The 24,297-nt window shown below is 39.5% G+C and overlaps 1 long non-coding RNA gene across 1 annotated transcript in view; it reads right to left on the reverse strand.

Annotated features, from left to right (window-relative positions):
- Positions 1-5,418: 5,418 nt before the first annotated feature.
- The window catches only part of LOC122979842, a 129,321-nt gene continuing 110,442 nt past the window's right edge, over positions 5,419-24,297 (reverse strand). Inside the window, exons 2-5 of the long non-coding RNA XR_006402940.1 lie at positions 8,019-8,069; positions 7,270-7,342; positions 5,791-5,853; positions 5,419-5,588 (exon numbers count right to left, since the gene is read on the reverse strand). This is a non-coding gene — a long non-coding RNA (uncharacterized LOC122979842). The remainder of the gene's footprint in view (positions 5,589-5,790; positions 5,854-7,269; positions 7,343-8,018; positions 8,070-24,297) is intronic.

The raw sequence follows: 24,297 nt of genomic DNA on the forward strand, positions 1-24,297 counted from the left end.
TGCAGAGGCCACCATGTCTCTCCAGACCGTGAAAACAACAGCGCAGGGCATATACCTTACATGAAGAGGTACACTTCCTATTAACACTTGCTACATACAGTATAGAGATATAGAGATGGATGTGGTTTTTCTATGCACGCAATCGCACACAATCACATGAACCCACTCCAGATAAGAAATATGATATTCTATGCCGTAAAGTATTTACTTCTGCTGCAAATTGAAAATAGTCAATGCAGTCACAGTATATATTCTGAATCCACATGTGCCTGTCTGCTCCAACTGGTCTCCCTGCCATTACATCTTGACTGTAGTTCAGGACCATCAATACTCAAGAATAAGCTCCAGTAACAAAACCAGTGTTTTTCCATTTATCCTCCCTACATCTGATTTTCTTCTCTCTGCTTCTCACAGAGTTACTTTATGATTAACAGTTTCATTATCCCTCACAAGGAACACATGCATATCCTTAAAAAGGGAACTGTGTCTTCTTATTCTTTATATTAAGTAGTACAAGAGACAAAAAACACAAATAAATACACACACACACACACACACACACACACACACGCACACACACACAAACGGTGTGCACACAAAGGTTTTCCAGCAACCTCTACTGACATTGCATAAGAAAAAACCACCCACGGACCCGCAACAGGACACATTCAACTTCCGCTTTCTTCAAAGCGTCGCTATTCCGATAATCTTTCCACCCACCTGATACCTCATGAGCAATGTGCCTTACCAATACTGAAAATGGACAGCAATCTATCATCAGCAAACAGATGCTGACGGCATTGCACTCCTACTGCTCTCTGAAAGTGCAGGTTCAGTCACTCTGCATTACACCCATGAAACTCTGACCCCTTCATACACTGATGGCATTGTGGCGTTTAATCATAGTGAGAGACATTAAATGAACTGAGGTTACATAGAGCAGAAGTATAATATAATAATTGTGCAGAGGCCTGAAGAGAGTCTCATCAATAAGTTTACAACAGGCCAGAGAGAGGGTAAGAGAGGTAAAAGTACAATGAGCTGAAGCTGGCAAGAGGCTATCTGGTGTTATGGTTTTGAGGGACAGTGGGAAAGTGCTTTGGGGACAGTGGGGTTAATAGTCCAGGGAAGACGGGCCTGGCACCAGCATGTTATAATAATACACTTGGCAGCTAGAATGGTGTCAGCCCCTTAATTCCCCCCGGGAGAGAAGGACACAGCCTAATCTGTATTCAGTCCTGACATTGTCCACATCTGATATGGAACATTAGCCCCTAACTCTCTCTGTAGACTAGTGTCCTTCGGTTTATATTACTTTATGTTAATAGAGAGAGAAAACTCCATGTGCTGTCGTTTGTCATTGTTAGCAGGGGTGCTCCCTGAGCCTGTTTGAAATGCATTTGTTTAGAAGAGAAAAGGGGGAAGGTAAACCTGACTGCTCAGGGAACCTCGTCGTTTCTCCATCTCTATTGATCTTTGATCCAACCGAGGGTCTTCCGTGCTGCCCTTCCTCTCCTTGTCCTATGTTCTGCACTCTTAGTTTACTCTTTTCCATTCCTCTGCTGTAAGAAGTCAGCTGTGAGCTATGCCAACTGTGATGGTTCAGCTGGTGAGGGAGAATAAGCACCGCACAGCCATGACCAACCTCCGATACCCTCCCCAGCTGCCTTTAATGGCTATTTCTATATGTTTTCCAATGCCACAGTAGTTTAAAGGTGCTATATGTAAGAGTGGTCCTGCCTGTTTCTGTTGTACCTCAAGAGGCGATAGTGAGTCACTGTAGCGTCAGGTCTGCCTATGTGTAAATGACCCCAATACAGTGAGTTTCATGTGTGTAAAGTTTGCATTTCTAAATATAATTGTTATATTGCTTTTATTTTATTTACCATGAACACAGAAGTGCTTTATTTTGAACAGACACTAGATGCATGTTACGTGCGGAAATTGACAGTAAGTTTCACTGGCAACGGTGCACAGATCCTCTTTTCTCACATAAATGTCACACGACTGTCCCCTTTCGGTGAGTAATCATGGCACTATCTGCTTGCTGTAGCACCGATCGGTTCATCAGATCTCATGAAAACTACAACAGCTTTAAGCCTAGTTCAAAATCTCTGCTGTGGTTGGTATGATTGGCAGGCAGCACTACTTCTTCATCCTGTCATGTTAGACTGAGGGCAGACTGGATGCTACGGTGACTCACTATCGCCTCTTGAGGTACAAAATTTTATTATGAGACAAGACGGGCCAGGGCCATTCTCACATATGGCACCTTTAATCTTATCCAGGGAATTTTTACTTCTCTTTACAGTATATAGCAACTAAACATTATGCCACTGTCCAGCCTCGTTATCTAGAATATGACACTGTGTTGGGAATCAATTAGGAAAATGAAGCAATCAATTGGAAAACAAGGAAAATGTGACTGTAAAATAAAAAAGAGGTCCAAAAGACGACCTCCCACACTCCTGATAGTTCTTGAAGATTCTTTTTTTATGAATCCTAACTACTTTACAAGGATAATTATTTACAATAGAAATGAAAAGCATACCAACATGAATAAATCTGTTCTAAGTAGTTGCTCAACGAGAGATGAGCCATTGTTACATTTCTGCTTAACATAGCATGTATCATCTTATTTGAATAAAATAAAATGAGGGAACGTCTGGTAGAGCTGGTGGAGGGAATATTGTTTAAATCTGATGATATTCTCTGACTTCTGTTGGAATTAATTCAGCTAATTGTCTTCAGCCCAATTAGAGTCTATTCCCCTCTGCAGTCTGGTGAAACAGTGCCAGGCTAATTGGATTAAATCTTTATCATTTCCTGGGAAACACAGAGAGAAGGGGGAATATGAAGCAACAGTACTGCCTTTTTTAATTAAATTTAAGCTAATGACTGTGCTTTTATTAACATCCAACTTTTTCATGCTTCCATGCTGTAAATAGGGCTGAAAATCGGGAAGCAGAAGCTTTTACATGACCAATTTATTGACTATGAAACCCTCTTTGCAACGATACCTGCACTGTAAACCGTAGCAAAGAACGCCTACAGGTTCTTTCTCTTCTGTTTTCTTCTCCGCACTCGTCATCGAAAGACACTAGCAGGGCAAGAGAGAGCCTTATTGTAAACCTATGAGTGCACAGTACAGTAAAAAGCATGTCCCTACATACCCACCAGCCCTGCTCATCCTCTTAAATGCCAATAATAATTAATGGTATTACAGGCAGGATACTTCTGAGCCTCTTAAACTCTGCTTTATTAGTGGCCTTTAGATAGGCCAGGTGGGGCTGGCTGTGTGTAGAAAGCAGACTTTGCCAATCCTTATTGAAGCAAAACAAGGGGCTGGTGATAGAAACCCCTCCCCCCAATAATTATGGCTTAAATTATTAACAGAAAGAATTCATCAGTGTGTTTTAGAGTAAACCCACACACTTTTCACATGAGCTCTTATTATGTCACCTATCTACAGTCTCATCAAACCCACTGCAGTGAACTTTGTGTTTTTACTATCCCCCATCGCAGTGAGTGGTCACTGCCACTTGCTACCAGCTCAGACTATAAAAGAGGATTGTAAAAGGGCCGTTCACGTTCATGATGATTATATGTTTTCTCTCAAAGTGTCCAGGCAATCACAGCCAGTGATAAATCCCTCCTTGAGGATAAACTACTTATTCAGAATTAAGAGCTCATCAGAGAAAAAAAGAATCTTGTGGATTGTTGGTGTCGGTGAAGAAGCGGAAAGGATGCACACAAAGAGAGAGAGAGAAAGGAGGCATTACTCTGATGATCTAAGACATAAAAAAATGACAAAAGCAGGATTTCTTAGAACTCAGTGAAAGTGATCCAACCAGACTCTAGCTGTTATTTTCATCTCTACATGTGATATACTCTGGTAGTACTTATTGGCCACTTTTCAGCTTTCCACAAAAGTCCAGTAATGGATTTAGGTGAATATACTATACTAGAGTTATATGCACTCTTGTACTGTCAATATGTACAGTACAGTGCATGCATCCACTTAACCTCAGTACATAACAACCATATGTGCAACAATCCCCTGACCACTCAGCTTCTTTGCTTCAGATTGAAGAGCCACTGTATTGATTCAGAGAAACCCAGCAACTCCCCCCCCCCCCATCCCATCTTTTAAAGAAGCCAAGTCGTGTGTCCAGCACTGCTCTGCTCTGAGAATCGCTTCCTTATAGTCTCAGTGGGAGAGACGGAGGAGAGCATCTGGAAAAACAAACAGGAAACCCAGTGAGAGGAAAGCTTGGATGATATATAGCCAGTAGGGAGTACTGCAGCTCACTGCCATGAGAGTGGATTGGACTGGAGGGCAATAGGTAGCTTGAGGGGAATGGTCCGCTTTATACTGCATGCCTCATGAAAATATAATGAACAGGAGCCAACGACCCAACAGCCGACATACAGACATCCACACGAGCAGATGTATACTTGTGTGGCTGCACTCACAAACATGCAACACAGAGAAATACATGCACACACATACTGCTACATACTATTTCAAATACAGCGTTTTACTTATGTTTTCACATTGTCTTTTGTTATTTCTATATTTTTCTTTTTTTGTATGGTAATGTATTAGTTCTCATAAAATGTCAACTTTTAGTTTGCGCGCCTATATTGTCGGAAATATTTTTTTCAAGATGATAATAAATCGATCAAGCAGAAAAAAAAAGTGAAAACACATTTTACTTCTAGATGAAAAACAGACACTTTGTGTGTTTCCCAGCTGATCCTTCTTCTCCTTAAAGTTACTACAAGGAACTTTTAACTGGTTATAAAACAGTCTCATGATGCCTCTGATGCCTCTATACGACCTACATAAACAAACGAGACCATCTGCGAGAAGATGCCTCCGGCTGCAGATTCCCCGTGAAATCAGACGAAGCGATTTACGGCACGCAGACCGGAAGAGCCCATGTTTAAATTACATGTAACGTTGTAGCATGAGGGAGTACAAAGACGTTACGAGGCCGAGGAGAGGACATTTCTCTCTGTTGATAACGTTGAAAGTAAAGTTAGATTGTTGTTGGATTCCCAACTCATTTTAAAAAAGACGAGAAAAAGAGAGTGTGAGCGAGCCGAGAGCACGAGCGAGAGAGAGCAACGTTGGTTGAGCGAGCTAGAGAGAGAATGAAGGGAGGGAGCGGCGGTGTAGCGAGAACAAAGTGAATCTGAGAAATAAAACATTATTTTCCTTACAGCAGTTATGCTCTAAGGTACAAATAAACAAGTCCACACCTCCGCGCAACCCTGCAGGAAGGTGCCACATTCCTAAATGTATGAACAGTACTAAAACAAAGTTTACTTTGCTTCACCATCATATTACAATTATTAATCTTACATATCCACAAATAGATACAATACTGCATCGCTATGCATCCTGCAAACTATATTTAAAAAAGAAAAATAGTCTTAAAAATAAGTGGCATCTTTCTTTCACTCACTTCCAAAACAAATGCACGAGCTAGCCAAGATCTTTACGACAGGAGGCAGTGGTGCTCATGGGAAATTCAGTCTTCATTCTGGAAAAACACTACCGCTTTTGTCCACAGGGGCCGCTAAAATCAACACAAAATGGAAGTTACTTGTAGTAAATTTAAAAGACGCCTGAAAATAAAAGGAAAACACTGTTTTTTTATAAACATATAAATGAGAGCAAAATAAGTTGAAACCTTTTGAATCTTTTGCGTTTTAACACATATATACATGCATGAGAAGAGCATGTCTGCTCACACCAAGCTTCATCATAACTTGAGTTACCTGGAATGATTACAAGTTGAGCTTTGCCTTTTTAAGAGACTTAGTGGGAACAGATGGTAAAACCTAAGAGACAGACATGAAGGGAAAAGCGATGCTTTAGTCACTTAGCTCAGGAGCAAAGGACAGTCATGTCTGATGATGTAATTTTAGTGGGACATGAAATATCTAAACCATGTTATTTCATGCCTGTCTACACACACGCTTCACTACAGAGAAGTCCCATGTTGACATTCCGAATAGGATTTCAAGGATCTGTTTTGCTGCTTGGAAAATGCTTCATATATTATATATATATATATATATATATATATATATATATATATATATATATATATATATATATATATACACACATAAATATATATATATATATATATATATATATATATATATATATATATATATATATATATATATATATATATATACACACATAAATATATATATATATATATATATATATATATATATATATATATATATATATATATATATATATATATATATACATAAATATATATATATATATATATATTGAAAAGGACTGCTTGAAAATGGATGTCTGAATCTGAGTGGGCAAATGACATTGCACAGTGCACAGAGCAGAGGGAAAGCGATCAATGCAGATCATAAATAGAATACAATAAAGTAATCCATTGCCATTACCAGCAAATGGGCATTGTATTGGAGGCCTTTGCAGACTGAGACATGCATTACTCCAGTTTACCCAACAACTTGGATGAATGCATGAAGAAGAATGGCCACATAATGTGTCACCAATGTGTGGGACAGAACAAGATGCGGATCCATTCCCTTGGCACTTCTCTTATTTAAAAACGACACACATTAAAACAATCATGTAGATTCACACTGCAACTGTGAAACACAGAGAGAGACACACACACACACACACACACACACACACACACACACACACACACACAACTTTATACAACTCATCAGGCTGCCCTGACACGCAATCCCACAGCATGTGTCTGTGAAACCGGAGTCCTTCTCTGTCATACTCCCAACATCTGGATCTGTTAAGGAAATTAACAGCCTGGCTATTCCACTGTCATTTAACCTGCAAGCAACGGAGCCATGTGTTTTCTTGGACACTCATAGGCCTGCTTGGAAAAGTGCCTCCCTGTCATAAATCACCCAACTCCTTAAATTGAGTAGCAGTGTCTGGTTAAAAATTTCCTCACAAAAGTTTACGTTCATGCACGACAACAGTGTTTAAAATCTGAGAGATTAAGATACCCTTCAGCTGAGATAGAATTAAAATATTTAATATGATTTCAAAGTGGAAAAGATTTGATTTTAATGTTTGAGGAATTTTCCCATTCATCAGCTTAGTTTGTTTATTAGGGGTATTTTTAGTGCGTTATACATTTGTTTTTCTTGCTTGCTTGTTTTATATAGAAGCTCAAAGGGTAGACATTCATATTCAATCAAAAAAATAATTTATTTTCTTACCTGATAGTGTGCACTTTTTCAAGGGGAAGAGTTGTCCACTGATTTAAGCTCTTAGATCTCTGTCCTTGAACACCTATTAAATAATTCAACAAAACAAGAAAGGAATAGGTAATAGATCTGGGGCCTAATGTAACTCAATCAGAGCTAGCTCTCTGACGTTCCCACCCTTGCCCCCCAGAACTCACACAATGGATACGCCTGCCACTCTCTGAGGTCAAAGGCTGTTTGTTGACCACAAACCACATAAAATTGGTTGCTCTGTCGCCATGGCCGGGGGAAGACCACAAGGTGGTCAGTGCAAGAATTGGAGTCACTATGCAATCATGTTACACTCACACGTGACCACCCACATGTATCAACAAAATGAATACACAGTACTTTAACACCAACCTACTTCTATGTTTGAGGTTGTGTGAGGAAAAAATAAATTGTCTTTCAGTGCTCACACAGAACAAAGCGATGTGACATGAACAGTAATTTTCCCTTGACATAATAGAAAGTTCAAAGACAGAACTTAACCGCACTGTTCCTGTCAGTTTCCTCTGACAGCTTTTAGAACATGTGAAACAGACACATAATCAAGGTTACAGGTGACTTTTTTTCATTTTTGCATAACATGTTGCTTATGTCTTCCTGTAGGGTAAATGTCTTTAGTCATCACAAACAGCCTCACCGGATAAATAGACCAAGAGTGAAGAATAAGTAAAACATGCTCCGTGAGATGATAGGACAAAACTGGTAGCACCTACACTGTGAATCGCTTTGCAACAACAGCGTCTTTGTCCAACAAGTCCTCACACCTACGAGACAAAATAGATGACTTGTCAGTACGTTTCAAAATGACCCATATGAGCACTTAATTAATCTAGCTCCCCAAAACCAATGTTCACTGCTGATCAGTGACAGTAAACAAACTCTAGTCTCCAGTGTTCAAGTCTGACAGTTTTTACTGTTGAATTTTGCTACTGAGCTAAAACATAGATTGTTTACAACTGTTCTAACAAATGATCAATCACTTTTCCTGGAGAGGAATCTGCAAGAATCTTGCTGTAATCTGTAAGAGGTTGCTTGAAAAATGGAAATATGGGTGACTGTCACCATTTGAATAAATAACCATGCTGTCATTGTCTGGTAGAAGTCTCATGTTGTCTCTCTCCATTTTAGTTATATAGGTGGAACATGTAAGCTAGAAATTGTGCTGTATCAATAATAATAAATTCTTTATAAAGAAGAGAAATTTTATGCTCCATGTCAGTACAGTTAACACAAAGTCAAAAAGCAACAGTAGAGGAATAAGGTGCAACAAATGTGTGCTTTGTTACAGCTTTGGAACTGTGTTTAAAACAGGAATTTACTGGTGTTCCCCAACTGTTTGTTTAATAGTAGTACACTAAGGGAATGAAATATGATGTAGTGGATTTCAAGCTATCCAAACGTGTCTTTGGTAAATATATTGAGAGAGAGGAAAAAAAAAAAGATGATTGAAGGGGAGAGCGAGAGTATCAGTAGGAGAGAGAGAGAGACCCGGAGCTAGTCCCAGAAACAGACCGCGATCAATTAGTCTAGCTCTACAATAGCCGGAAATCTCATATTGGGGTCATGCATTCCTTATCAGCAAGTGAATTTTCACATGCCAGATAATGCTCTGATGATTAATGGAGTTGAATGAATAATGGTGTAGAAGAAGAGTGTTATTTTTACCCTGTGGCAGCTGGTAGCACACACAGTTAACCTAAAAAGTGAAGATCACACTTGAGGGCACTTTCTCAAGTCCTCCCACACATGTTGAAAGATAAAAAGGACTTTTCGGTACAATTAATCTATTTTGCTATAGATTTAAATAGAAATAATCTTGCAATGTGACTGAGCCAAATGCAGTGAATTTTAAAGGAACTCTGCTCAGCAGCAGAGAATGTGCATGGCATGTAACCATTATATACTGAACAATGTTTAAAAAGTTACTTGCACACAGGAGCGTATCTATATGCATCTAAGTAATGCAATAGTCCCTCCTTGAGATCATTATAACCGTCATGAGCAATGAGTTGAGGAAGCAGCCATTGCTGATCCTTCAGCTGCACATTTATTGTCTGGCAGTGCAACACTGCATTGTGGGATAGAGGTGACAGTGATGGCAAATATTCTTCCCCATCCTCCTCTCCAAGCAGGTGTTGTGTGGGTAAACTGGCACTGGTGGACATGCCACTCTAATTTCATTGACAGGTTTATGACCTTTTATGTGTCCCAGCTGCCATGTTTATGACGGGCTGACTGTGCGTTCATGTTCAACAACATTAAACATGCATAAGCTAGACACTGTGGCCCACCACACGGAACAGAATGCTCTCTCCGAGAGCCCTGAACATCTAACACGTCTTTGGGGGAACATGGATTCGATGGGAGCTATAAAAACAAGCAGAAATTGAAATACAGAATGACACATGGAGAGATGAGAACTCATGGGATTAAAATAATGGATGTAAAAACTAAAAATCTAGGCCTATGTCATCATGGGGTCTAATTTTATAGGGTTGTTTGGCTCAAAAATGCTATTGTACATCCAATTAATCTTCCCTATCTGCTCAGCCAGACAAGGTCAGAGGAGGCAAGGTAGTTGGACCTCCGGCACTGGAAGAGTCAATCCCACAGACCCAACAGCATGCTGGGAAGTTCTCCCAAAAAATAGGAGCCTGTTCTTGTTCCTGGAGTACAGTAGAATAGCCTTCAGAAAGAGGAGCAAAAGGGGAAGGGGGATGGAGAGGACACAGTCAATGATTTATGGACCATTGTTGTTTGGAGGGTATTTGGCAAGAGTCGCTGTTATTATCGAGCATGTAGGTCTCAGTCTTCAATAGGGCTTTTTGACCCTTCTAGTCTTAAATCTTTTAACTTTCAATACTAAGAACAAGATAAGTCTAACAAAGTTTACATGATGAGAAAGAAACCCTCCTGAAAAATTCCGAATTTGTTGTCGTCTCATATTGAAATTGTAATGAATTCAGTGTTGTTGTGCGACATGATCAAACTAAAAAAAAAAAAAGTGGCTTACACTAAGAAACAAGTGCAATCTTAATTCATCTTTGAATTTCTAGGGCTCTATCTGGCAAACAGAGCATAGCAAGTCCTGATACTGAGCTATTTTACTTGTTGTGGAAACTGTTAGATTTGGGTAGCAGCCCTTTCATACTGTCCAGCTCACCAAGCTGATACGATAAGAGGAAGAGTATGGTGAGAGAGATATAGTGAGAAAACAGAAGGGAGACAGTAAAAGGCAGAGAAAAACACAAGAGAAGAAATAGAGATTAAAAAAAAGGTAAAATCTCCCCTGTGATTTGTCAGTAATATGCCCTAAAGCCAGTGGCGGAGGCATCAGCATCGCGGGCCATAACAAAACATGTCAGGATCATTATCAGGCTAAAGATATGATTAGAGCCACATCATGCCGTGCCCTGCACTCTTCTCTCATGAGGAATATATTCTTCTCTGCTCCCCTTGTTTTCTCTGTCTTTTAAGTGGCGATTATAATTTGGTCGTCTGGAGGGGTGCCAGGAAATAAACAGTTTAGTGTCATAGCCGTGCCTGAGCAAGCACGCCGTGGCCCAGGCCCTGCCTAGGGACAGGTGCCAGCACAATGCTCCATTTAACACCGCAGCCACGCAAGCTCTCTGTGTACTTTACCTAAACTGCCACGGTGGAGACGTCATTCTTAGTTTTTGAAGAATGTGTTTTTTGTAAACTAGCGTGGTAACACCATGGGTGATTAAGACTCTTCTCACTTACATTCATACTGCATGCACATTAACTGCTCTATTGGACAAAGTGCATCAGCCACCTTCAACGCACATGAATGTGAAAATTGTAAATGAGGAGGAACAGCAGGAAGGTAGAAGCAAAACTTACATCTACTATATATAGGCCTCTGAAGGGTTTTAGATTTTGCACTTTATTAAAAGCAAACACACGGGTAACAGAGCTGATGGAAGAGTGTTGAGATATGAAGCTGTTAGCTTTTTTATTTGAGATGTATGAAGCCCTGGAGTCTCGGGATCCCCAGAGAGGGGTCACAGCAAATGAAAGTAGCAGCTCGACCAGATTAATACTATTTTGTTTCAGTGTGGGCAGAGCGTCTTTAAAAAGAGAATCCTGTATATTTTGTGTCTCTTTTCCTCGGTTGAATTCCTTGCTATAGTCATATAACTGGTTACTTGACAAAAACAATACACAAGAAAATAATGAAAAGAATACTCTGATCAATCATCTAATGTGTTGAGCAGTTATTCTAAATCATGATCTGTTCACAAAAGAGAAATGGTGCCAAAGTGCAAATTTATTGAAGGCTGTGTTCCACAAATCACCCAAGGGTACAGAAAATCAATGTTTTCATACAGAATGCCTCTTTTCATATAATTGTGAGAATTGCAATGTGTTTTTGTGCCGCTGCTGACACAGAATATGCTGTAATTCTTATTTTAAACTTTTGTTTACTCCTTAATTATATAGCATCACATGTCTTTAACTGGAGTAGCAAACAAAATAGCGGCAGCATGGTGTTGTGACGAGGAAAATTAATCCAAATGTAGTGGAACATGTTGCATTTTAATAAGCACACAGTCATAAACAGTGGCAAGAAATTTTATGATTAAATTTCATCTGCTTAATCGCTGTAGCCATGGTATTCATAACTCAACTATATCAGGACAGCTGGGATGCTGTTCAACTCTGTTTAGGCGAGAGGATGGAGGACTAAACATCATTTAGTGAAAAAGGAATCATTGTCTTGTATCTTATTATAAACAGGTATTCTAATGTATCATAGTTAATAGTAAGAGGAACCAGTCGTAGAAAATAGAGATGGAGAGTCTTGTATGAAAGAAGGGACATGCAAAGGAGACCGTCCTTAGAGTAGAAGAAAAGAGGTGGAGCAGGAGGTGGAGAGATGCTTTAAGCTGATTTATATCAACCGGTAATAAACTGGGCATCTCCCCCCCTGCCTGTTTAATATGCGAATATGCAGAGCATCCCACTCCTGACAGCTCCCCATTAATAAAAGCATGGCTGGGAGCGCAGGTAGCCATAGCTCATCTATATGAAAATACATGATGATGGTTTTACACAGAGTCATCTTTTAGAATGGAGCCCATGTGCCAGAGCAGGGATGATACTGAGAAGTACACACAGTCATAACTCTACATCTGTCTGTAGTTCATTTCTGGGATTCTGTCTAACCGGCAGTGCATGTGAATGGAATCGAATCACAATGCGGCTCATGCATGACGCCAGTGTGGGGGGGGGGGGGGGGGGGGGGGGGGTGAAATTCTCTCAGAAGATTGTACATCAGTTTCATACTCAACAAAAACTGTCTGCCAAGATGGCGCCAGACCATATGGTGCACTGCCATTTAACCCTACTAATTAATGAAACCGTTCTCTTTATGCGATAATGATGGATGTCTTTGTTAGACACTTTTCACTCTCAATGGGCTAAAAGTTTGGACAGTTTGACAAATCAATTTAAAATTTAAACTGCCCTAAAGAATATGAGGCATCTATGCACTGCAAGGATACCTTCTATTCATCCAGAACAGTCACAAAAATGTAAGAACATTTGCTTCTCACAGGTCACCATGTCATTTTACAGTTTTCGAGACGAGGATTGGAATAATTCATAAAAATGTATAGACCGTTCTGGTGAGCGTTTTTCTTTTCCTCCGTCCCCTTGGTAACAAGATCCATAGATATCAGACAAAGATGCATTTCCACAAGCCCAATATTCTTATAACTCACATGTATATTACTTTGTCCCAGCAGACACCCCCATAAGGAGAAGAGAACAAGGGGGGAAAAAAAAGAGGGAAACACAAGGAGGCTGTGGGCTTGGTATGTCCAGCCCCTGGAGGCCCTGGTAATACTCACTCTTAGTCCATGTATTTTACATGAACAATCCTCAGAGGGCACAAAGAATAGGAATCTTACACTATTTAAATACAGGATTTGGGACATCAAAGCCAGGCTGATATTGGAATAACAGAAATAATTAGGGATATGGAAGTTGCAGAAATAGCCACATTTCCATAAGATGATAATTAGTCCCAGGGCTAGCTGGGTCAGGAGAAAGCCTGTTTGTTGAGGCTTTGTATTAGCAGGAGGACTACAGCTGGCTTTCCAGGTAATTAAAGGAGAATGGAATATTACAGCTGAAAATACTGATTGGAAATCGGGCTTCATTTCATTTCATTTGAGTGCTACTCCTTGCATACAGAATTGAAAATCTAAAAGTTTGTTTTCTCATAAACAAAGGATTAAAGCTGAATGTACACTGACCTCAGTTAAGTGGGTTAACACTTTCATTATAGGTGTTTTTTCAGTTAGGCAGGTGGAAAATATGATCAGTGCATTTAAAACAGTATTTCACAATAGAAAAGCTCATGGGCCATTCTTTTGATCATGCTTAGTGACTTCAAAGTCTTGCAAAACATGCATGCTAAATGATTACGTGACTATGTGAATCACTTGCAAGATGAACAAAACTGAAACCTCAATTAACCCAAATCTCGAATCGGATGAGAGCAGGCCACAGGTCTTCCGCCGCACTTCTCTCTGTATGTGTAGTCATTTGCTTTGTCTTGTTCTATTTCCACGTATGGGTAAAATGGTGGGGGGTGGAGGGGGGTAAAATCATTTTATTTTCTCCTGCTGAGAGGGATGTTAAGAGGGGCCAGAGAGTCTGTCTCCTTATCTAATAACCCTGTCACAAGCTTGCCAACACAGGAGAATCCTGGCAATGAGCAGGGAGGGAGTCACCGAGCCATTTAGAATCCAAGCTTGGCTCAGTGAGTGAAATCCACACTGCTACTGGAAGCGTGATGCTGGTAGCTCCCTCAGCTTCCTCAGAGGAAGCAGATCTGATGCATCTGGCAGCATCTGGCAAGCGTTTGTATTTCTTTTGATATTCAGTTGCTAAGCATAATTTAAGTCACAGTGCTGTGCTCTAATACACAGACAGTACATGCCATGAAATCTGATTCATTTACGCACATTAAAATCTCTCTCCGGGGACTTGCTCCAGCATCAAATACAATCTAAAAGGAAGTTTAGTTGAAGGAGGGATTGTTTGTCTATTGCTGTAGTGTGAGTCCTTTGCACAGATTATATCATGCAAACGATTAAGATATGTTGAATTCACAATACTCCATTTGTTCGTGTTGGATAAATAAAATGTAAATGAATTTGGCAAAGTGCATTAATCATGAACAATGATGCATTGTCTGAAAAGCTAAAAACTTTAAACAAACTCATTTTCTATCTGACCTTGTGTGATCCACAAAAGCTAAGCTGTAGAGTAGAAATGTAGAACGTAATGAAAGGACACCATGCCTGTTACCTTGATGGTAAAATGCTGCTGGACAGGTGATGTAAGAGGATGGAAAAAAAAGAAAAAAGGAAGCAGAGAAATAATTGTGTAAAACAGTGACACCGGGATTTGCTCAACGAGCAGTCACTATGATTCAGAACATGACTATGATTCAGAACATGATGACATAATCAGTTTGTCCTTTTCTCATCTTTTCCTCAAATCAAATGTTCAAGCATCTAAGCATTTTTAAGCATTCTTAACCTTATTTTAAAAAGGAAGACCTTACAGAGCAGTTGACAGAATGATTGGTGAATGAAACATACTTATTGTATTGTCAGCTCTCTGGATGGCCCCAGCAGCCTGGGAGACAGTGTCCCCTGGTGTCTATAATGTTTCATCTATACTGGATCTCAAGCCTTAACACCATTAATCTGCTTCTTCAAACCCATCTCATATTATTCAAGAGTCATTTTCATCCCAGTGGCTGCTAGTCAATCATTAACTAAGTTTTATAAGGGCTCCTGTCATAATGTTCTACACTGGTGTTGAATGGCGCCTGTGTCTTCAATACAAACATCATGGAGCAATTAGACTTTTTTTGGTCAGTGTTGAATTGGAACAGAAATTATTGGACCTCCTTCTTGGCAAGCGAGAGTACTTTCGGCACCAAAAACTATTATGGCAATGAGGAGAGGTAATAAACATCCATCACAAGTGTGGGCAAAGAGGCCGCTCACTCCCTTATCTCCATACTTCATTCATTACACCAGTTTTATTTTAGACAATGAGGCATGACAGAGATGCAAGAAGTGACTCAAGGAGAGAAGAGTAGCAGCTTCTAAAAGGAAGAATATCTGAGATGTATGGTTCCAAAGAATTGTTTGATCAAAGTGTAGCTTTGGTTTTTTCCAAGCAAAAATTTCCCCTCCAGTTCCTACTTTTACGTCCCTCCATCTCGTCACAGCACACCTGTTGCCTAACAGAGGTCTGGATCATAGATCCCCAGCAGCCCTCTGGGCATTCTGGCCCTTTGTGGGCCGAGGAGCAGGCCAAGCCCTGGACATAACGAACTGCTGACTAAACACAATCTTTGTTGCAGGGTGGGTGCATGTGACATCACGTCATCCCCTGTGGCTGTGTGGGATCTAGGGCAGGCTCAAGCTCTTTGTGTGTTCAGAGCCAGAGCACCCTGTACACGCGTCCTGGATCATCCTGCCATGTCACCTCTATTGTCCACAGGTCTGGACACACTACTCTGGCATTCTCTCACTATGAGGTAGTGTGGGAGAAACGTTTTCTGCTTTTCATGGTTCAGAGTTGAGTCAAACAGAAGGTGCATGCTAAAGAGAAGGCCTAATGGCAACTTGGAGTTGAGTTGTTTCATTTCTAACGACCACATAAGTATTTGGGTTATTTAAACATTACATTACATTCATCTAGCAGCCCCTTTTTGTCCAATGAGATGAAATGATCTGATCCTTTTCCTTTCAACAAATACCTACAACTCAATATAGCCAACCCCATCTTTTGAGGTTTCTTGGGCTTTGGTTAATCTGAAAGCTGAAGGGATGAGGCTATATAGTCTGATTTTGTGGTTACCCTGGACTTTACAGAGTATTATGTGTGCTAATCTTTCAGACCAATTTACTGCCCATGGGCTCACTTCTGCCATCTTCTTCCACTCTGTCAGTCCTCCTCCTGTCATATCCTTTTTGCTTGATCTCAGTATTGCTGCACTTTCCATTCCAAAAAATGAAAAGACATTAACCCTCATATTAGATCTTTGTGAATAACATTGAGTTCATTCAATGACGCAGAATATGGAGACCACAGTCAGCGTGCCCTATTAGTGGTGGGCAGGAATGTAATAAGTGGGACCATAACGTCTGACGCAGGTTCCTCCTGATGCAACCCTCAGCTCTCCAGACGCAACAGCACCTAGATAGATCTACAGAGAAAAGAAAAACGGCCACAGCCCTTGCAGTCAGACGTATTTGCGACACTCTCCTGACACCAATCTTTTCCACATGGATGGCCTATCGGTGTCCCATTTTCCTGAATCTGTTATTTCCATAATCCGGCGGGTGCCATTGCGTAGGGTTAATAGATGAGCCTGAGTGTGTGAGATGGCAGGGCTTTGTAGCCCCTAACGAACAGTGTGCGGTCTGATGAATGACATTTGGGCTGCAACCACGTCACTTCTTCCATTAGTGAAGCTTGTCCCAACTCTGCCATATTGAACCATGGCTTTCAGCTATTAGCCTGATGCATGACACAGTCAATTCCAGTTACGCTTTAATAAGTGAATATTTATCTTAGCTGGCTCTCAAAGAAAAAAAAAGGACAGGCGAGAAAAAATGAGGACAGAAGAAGTACCAGAATTGTTCTTATCTCCGCATGTGTGTATGCGTGTGTGTACCTCTGTTTTTGGCGTTGTGTATTTGTTTCTTTTTATCTTTGCCGGTGAGTGTCTTCAGGCTGGATTTAGGTTTATTCATCACCAGCAAAATAGCTGGTGTGCTCATGCAAGGTTCTGAGTTCACGTTGGAGTTATCAGTGCACTGCATCACACAGGACAATACGAGATACCACCTGCCATGTCACTCATTTAAAAGGGGGCATTCCACCAAATTTTTCAGGAGGAGTACCTCTCAGTAATGTTTCCTGTGGTTCTAGTGGGAGCTTTCTGAAATCTGAGAAAATAACAGAACATCTGCATAACAGACTGCAGGTGTGGAGTTTGAAAGATGTGGGAATGTACCAAGTAGGGTGGGTCAAACAAAATGATGGCAATTATGGCATCATGGGAAATGAAAGCTCTAACTTTGTCCGGAATCACTTCCTCATTCACTACTCTCTATACTGTATGATAGACATGAAATAGTTGACTACATTGTAAGCAATACAGTAACTTGAGATTTCGGACTCTTACCGATCTTCATTATTTAGTTTTTTTGATTATTATTGGAAAGTGTTGGTAAAATGAAATTTCTGCATATATAAAATGTGACACATGGCATTGTTGGATTGTTAGAAGAATTGTGCATAGATGTCTCACTTTGAGACACAGTAAATATGATGCACTATACAGTAAATATGGAGTGATTTTGGAGCTTGACCCATTCAATGGACTAAAAATAAGTATCTGCCTTCATTGCTTCGATTTTGACCATTCTTTTCAGTCGTTCAAGACTTTATGGAAGTAGAATACTAAATCAATGGAGTACTCCTTTAAACAAAGTATAATTATAGGTGGCTGTGAAAACTGGAGCTAGAAAGTTAAAAATCTTTCGTTTTCTTTTTCATTATATTTTATTATGAGAGCAATTAATGTCAATTTAGAATTCCAATATTAATACATTTGGAGAAAAAACTGTAAGAAATGAATACACATCTTTTTTACCTGATAGAGCTGAGAAGAAGACTGTGTAGGCTACATGGCTTTGCGTATGTGCATGTTTGAGAGTGAGAGAGAGGGATGGATCTGAGTGCCACTCTGACAGGCTATTAGTCATAAGGCTTTAGCCACTCAACCCCTATCACTATAGTAATCCATAGCCTCAGATGGCTACTCCACACATTTCAGTACATACTGAACATCATAGACCTGATACATTAACACATATGCACATCATACTCAATGGAAAATATCACTCCGGAGGACACAGCTTTTGACTTACAACCAGGTCGATCGAGTCTGACAGGTAAAAATATAAGAGAATGTTCAAGTTGATCAGTGAAGATATCAATCACTGTGAGTGTTAGACAGGCCACTATCATGTGTCCTCTCAACTGTCACCTCTTTAGCTTCAGGACACACCCCCTTGGTCAACCTCAATTTCAGAAAGCCAAGGAGAGACATTTAACAGATTTGTGATATGCTGGCGTATATGAGCAGAGTCAACATTAACATAATCAAGCAGCATTTTCCTCTGACAATCAAACATCCAAATATTCACAAGAAACAGTGAACGCTGTTTAAAGAGAGATTATCACAGGATGTTGTGGAAGTCTCAGAGCTGCTTAGAAACTGAGAGCCAATCAATTTCTTCTTCATTGAGCCACGGGGGACTAGTTTGGAGTTAATTGCAGTGAATCCAATTTTTTAATTAAAATGAACATCATGACGATCTGACTGGTTTTGGATTTGTTATTGCTATTTCTTTCTCTCTCCCCTTCTCATTTTCTCTCCCCTGCAGGACAGCTTGAAAGAGTCCTGTTGTTTTATTTTAATTGGGGCAGTGATGTAATTGGCCTACTCCATGCTGGTCTATTCAATTTAGATCCTGGCATGTGTGTGTGTGAGTGTGTGAGAGTGTGTGTGTGATATAAAGTGCTGGATGGCTTAGAAAGTAGACAGATGAAACAAATAGGAAACAAAAGCCACTTTGAACATCAATGTGCAACATATCTATTGGTTCACAAGTTCTAGTAACAGAGCAAGAATCAGAATACATTTCTCACAATGAACAGCACACTGAAATGTTCTCCTACACATTGAACGTGGGTATCCTGATGGTTCAGTTGGTTAGTCACATAGTACATGACTATAACATTCTGTGGGTTGAGTTTGATCAAGGGTCTTTGTGCTATAGCCTTTAGTAGACCTCCCCTGTAGTGAGATCTTACTCTACTTTATCTAATAAAGGTCACTGTGACAGAAAAGTATCTTAAGGAACATGACTAGAAAAAAAAAGACATAAAACAAATATGAAATGGAAAGAAACAAATGGATAAGAATAGTCAATTAAAAAAAGGAAGGCATTAAAGTAAAGAGGAAAATAACAGAAAGAAAGGAGCAGGTGTTTGTGATGTTGGTATCTCATTTGCTCTTGTGTAGTCCCACTCCCGCAACTTTTGAACGCCTTGTGAACATGCCTCACCCAGAAATTATTTCTATGCAAATTTACTGATGGGGAACACAAAGCAAAGGGATGGGTGTATCAGGAAAGGGGATGAAGTGTACTTGGACAAAAAAAAAAAAAAAAATCCAACCTGCAAATGAAATCTAAAATACACTTTGAAAAATCAATTCTTCATGCGCTGGCTGGGGGTACATCCCTCGCAGAGGTGGCACAGTAATAAATATTCATGTATTTTTGCCCCTCCAAATGACTGTGCTTTTAAAAAAACAACAGGTAAGGAGAGGAGAGGGTAGAGAGCTTTAAGAACAGAGACAAAAGCCTAATCATTTCAGAGCTGGTTTTTTCTCTCTTCACTCATTTAAGGTATGGAGGAGACATACCAGAAGCAATGTGACATTTATCGGCCCACCTTCTCAGTGACAATCCCCTGATTTGTGAATTCTGTGCAGGCAGGGATGGCATAGCTGTGAGCAAAGACTCTCACTCGCCTAATAATATCTCTGTAATTAGCATATGCTTTGATTATAAAGGTCACTAACTCGGCCTAACGGAACATCATATGAAGTGTACCAGGGGAGGCTTGTTTAACAGTCTATTTCCATCCCTTTTAATCTCCATTCAACAATTTAACATGCCGTATTTCCTTATGTCGAGTCAATGAACGTACTGTAAGACGCTGCAAACTCAGGGGAGAAGTTGCTCCACAAGATTCTTTGCACCTTTTAAAACATAACTTTTCATGTTTTGATGACGAAAATGAAATGACATGAGATTAGATGAACCTGAGACCTGATAGGGATCAGTTTAAGTCAGTGGTAATTCTTGGTTCATGCATTGCCTGGTGTTGCTATGGTTTTTATATGCTTATTTATATATATTTATATGTGGGTATGCAGTGTTTAGTACCACTTCCTTTTTACACTCATAATAGTTACAATGTGATTTTATGCAAAGCGATATCTCACTCCAGTGCACGGCACAGGTCGTTTAAGTTTTGTTTCAGAATGTGTCACACACCAGAAACACCAAAAAATGTTGTTATAGTCTGAACAACTGCTGTCTTTTTAAGTCGCAAAAGTCATATCCAGTAATGTCGTCTCAATATCTTTCATTTTTAAACTACACTTTTTTCATATTTTCCGGGCTGCTTATATATGTTTTCTGTAGTTTTAGAGTTTTGTGTTTTTTAAGGTTATTTTTGGCCATTAGTACAGAGAGAGTACTGATATTATTCACATGACTGCATGACGTCGCCTGTCGGGGAAACTTACTTTAAACATAGTTTGGTTCACGGTTCAACAGTTATGCACTTGATGAAATGAGAAATAACGCAAATTTTCTGTTGGCCTAAAACTACATAAAGAATGTGGTTAAGTTCGTGTTCATATCACTATTCTGATGAACACTATGTCTTATATCTAGCTGATGTTGTAGCTCTGATAGCTCTGCAGGTTAAGGTGCAGTTTTGGTAACAGAGTTTATGTATTTTGTATATCCAGCCTATATATGATTATATAGGCTGGATATAATCATATAATAAACATATAAACATATAATCACAGATAATATGCCCCTTGTTTGAGCTGGGGTGTCACAGTATCGTATACACATTACTACACATATGGATTGTTCTCATTTAGGACACACCATAGTGGCTTAAGCAGGAGCTATAATGAAAATGACATCCTAGCTTGCAGTAGATACTCATGTTTCAACAATGGAAAATGTCTACATATGAAGAATGATAAATATTTTTTTTTCCTTTTCTTTCCATGCCGAAGCAGCAAAGATCAAACACAGCAGGATGAGATGGTCTGAATAAAGCTTATGCTGTTTACAGATCAGTGAAGTAAAGCACATTCACAGTACAGTCTGCCTATAGATGGTGCTCTGCTTGAGCTGGTGGGCTATTTTAAGTCTCCCCTTGCAAATACACTAACAAACAGAGAGGGGAGCCCCCTTGGGAGACCATTGTAAACAAGTGGGTATGATGCACTGAGTTCAATCCCACTTTTTGTTTTATAAAAAATATGCTCCTTTCATCTGAGACAAACAAGTAGATAAACCAGCGCCTACACTCACACACACTCCGCGTTAATTACCACATTCATTTACAATGTTTAATCTGTGTGCAAACTGAAAATACAACAAACAAACAAAAGGCAGACCAGAATTTTCCTGTTGTTTTGTTTGTTCGTACGGTGCAACATTTAGTAGTGAATTCTTTTCTGTAGAAAATTGGTCTGCACAACAATGTCCTGGTTTTGCCTCCCTCCATCAGTTCTACAGAAGATATTTCTGGCTTAATGAACTAGGTTACATACAATAAAAGAATGTATTAAAATATCTGGGTTATATCTGTGAAATTAACAGAGAGTGAAAGAAGTTTTTTTTTCTTTTCTTTTTGGTCTTAAATATTCAGATTTTAGGTCAAGTAAAACTGATGCCCAACAACTGATCAAACATTTAAATCTTTGTCCCGGTCAGCAGTCCTTAAGAGACTTTAATAAAATGTATCTGTGAATTATTCCTCTCATTAAAAAAGGTTATCACTGGGCTGCAGTGCCTTGGGTTAATATACTGAAATACAGCAAAGACGACCAAGAATATATTCAAATCCAAGAACTGCTGTTTTCATATCAGAGTACTGTGAGGCCCTACTGTTACCAACAAGTCACCTGAGCTCTTTCCATTTATTATCAAAGCACACAGCACATTTTAACCTGAGGGAAATATGATGCCTGACAGCTCCTCTGTCCAGCCAGAAAAAAAACTAGCTGAAGTTTCACAATTATTGGTGACCAGGCGGAAAACTAAATAAATAAATAAATCAAAATCTCTCCTACGTACCAACACGCGACCCTGCACCTGCTAGACTATAGATCGCTCTGCGGTTGCGGTCAACAAGGTAGCTCAAGATATTGGAGGGTATGACCATCACAATGAATGTATTCAGTCGTTTATTCTATTCTAAACTGGAGAGACAATACAAGCACTCATATTTAACTCTTGACATGTGAGAGGCTTTTTCCAATTAACATGCAAAAAAGATATTTTCTAGTCTTTAATGTTTGAGCGTATTAAATTTCTCTGCAGAATTTTTTTTCATTTGCATGTGAAATAACTTGCTACTGTGTGATATGCGTTATTTCAAATTTACTCATTTAATTTTATTCAATAGCCACAATAAAAAGGAAACACGTGTTGCCATAGAAGCCAGCAGAGTCTGAGAGAAGACAGTTGACGCACGGAGACACAACGTGTGGCTGATGAAACTGCAAGCTTTAAAAGAAACGTCTGTCCTTTCACAAAGTTGTTTTTTTCGGGCTTAAATGAGAGTATTCTGAAATTCTCACAGTTAAACTGGTGTAAACTGACATTTGAATCCCATACGCTGTTAGAAAAAGACACAGGCATGTGACAAAGGGTATTTTTACTACTGCTATGACAGGGCCATGGACACACAGGTTTGTTGTCTTCGTTCTTAAGCTTTGATCAAACTACTGTTAGACAAGATGAAAAGGTTCAGAGAGAGCAGCCTCCACATCTGGAGGGAAGTCCCCTTTACCCACTGTACAGAGACAGGAAAGAGGAAAAGAACAGCAGAGGAGGACTCAGACATGAATGACACAACATTTCAATCAAACTGGCATGAACTTGCCATATCTTCACTTAAAAAGAAACAAAACAGGGCAGTGGGACAGATATAGCAAAGAGTGGGCTTCTTTTGTTTAAACTATTGTTGATAATCTGCCACAAAGTGGATGTAGTAGGATGCTTTGTTTTTAATAAAAAGGCTAATAGGTCAAAGTCTCTATGTCAGAATACTGAAACTTGACAGGCTCCACACACCCACATCTCTACATACTTACACAAGTGGGAGATTATTTTTTTTTTTTTAATCATTGTAGTATTTATTATGACTTTAAGCGCAAAAAGAAATATGTTAATATAACCACAGAGAATGTCATCAGGTTTCAGCCCATTTTTGTCAAAGGGGTTAGATGGCTTTGATAGGAAAAGATTTGAATCATCTGATTTGTACTTTCTTGCTCTCACGCCCACTGGTGCCCACACACACACACATACACACGCACGTATACATGTTTACCTAGGTCACTTTTGGGGACATTACATAGACTTACATTAATTTCCTGGAGACTCACCAGGACCACTTCTTGTCTAAACCTAACCCTTACCCTAACCTTAACCACTGACCCAAAAATCAGCTTTTTCCCAACTGGGGACACAGATTTTGTCCCCAATTGCACAAGCCATCCCCACTTAACTGGTCTTTAGTCTGAAATGTCCCCAAAAGTAGGATAAGTCAGACACACACACACACACAAGGGCACTTTGTTGGTTGTGTATTACCAGAAAATATGAATATTTAAGAAGCTAGAATGAGAACTCTTAAGTATTTCTATTAAAAAAGTAAATTATCAAAATATTTAGCGATTCATTTTCTATCAACTGACTAATCGATTTATCGACTAATTGTTGCAGCTCTACAAGATATCATAGTCAATCCATTTTTAGGACTATTAAGCGCTATACAATAAAACAGTTTCAGAGATGTTAAATATACTTAAAGAGTATGAAATAAAAATAGAAATGATTCATTTATCCAATTAAAATGTTCTGTGACATTTGTACATGGGAACTTGATGGCAGACCCGTCAAGAAGGGGTACATGCAGCTAAACCCCCGGTGTCTTTTATAACCTCTTCATTAGACTAGAAGCATGAGGAATTGTGCTCACACCTGCAAGCACACACTCACACAGGGTTTCATTATCATAACTAACCCC

The sequence above is a fragment of the Thunnus albacares genome, chromosome 1 (genome assembly GCF_914725855.1).
Source record: "Thunnus albacares chromosome 1, fThuAlb1.1, whole genome shotgun sequence".
In the NCBI taxonomy this organism is placed as follows: Eukaryota; Metazoa; Chordata; class Actinopteri; order Scombriformes; family Scombridae; genus Thunnus; species Thunnus albacares.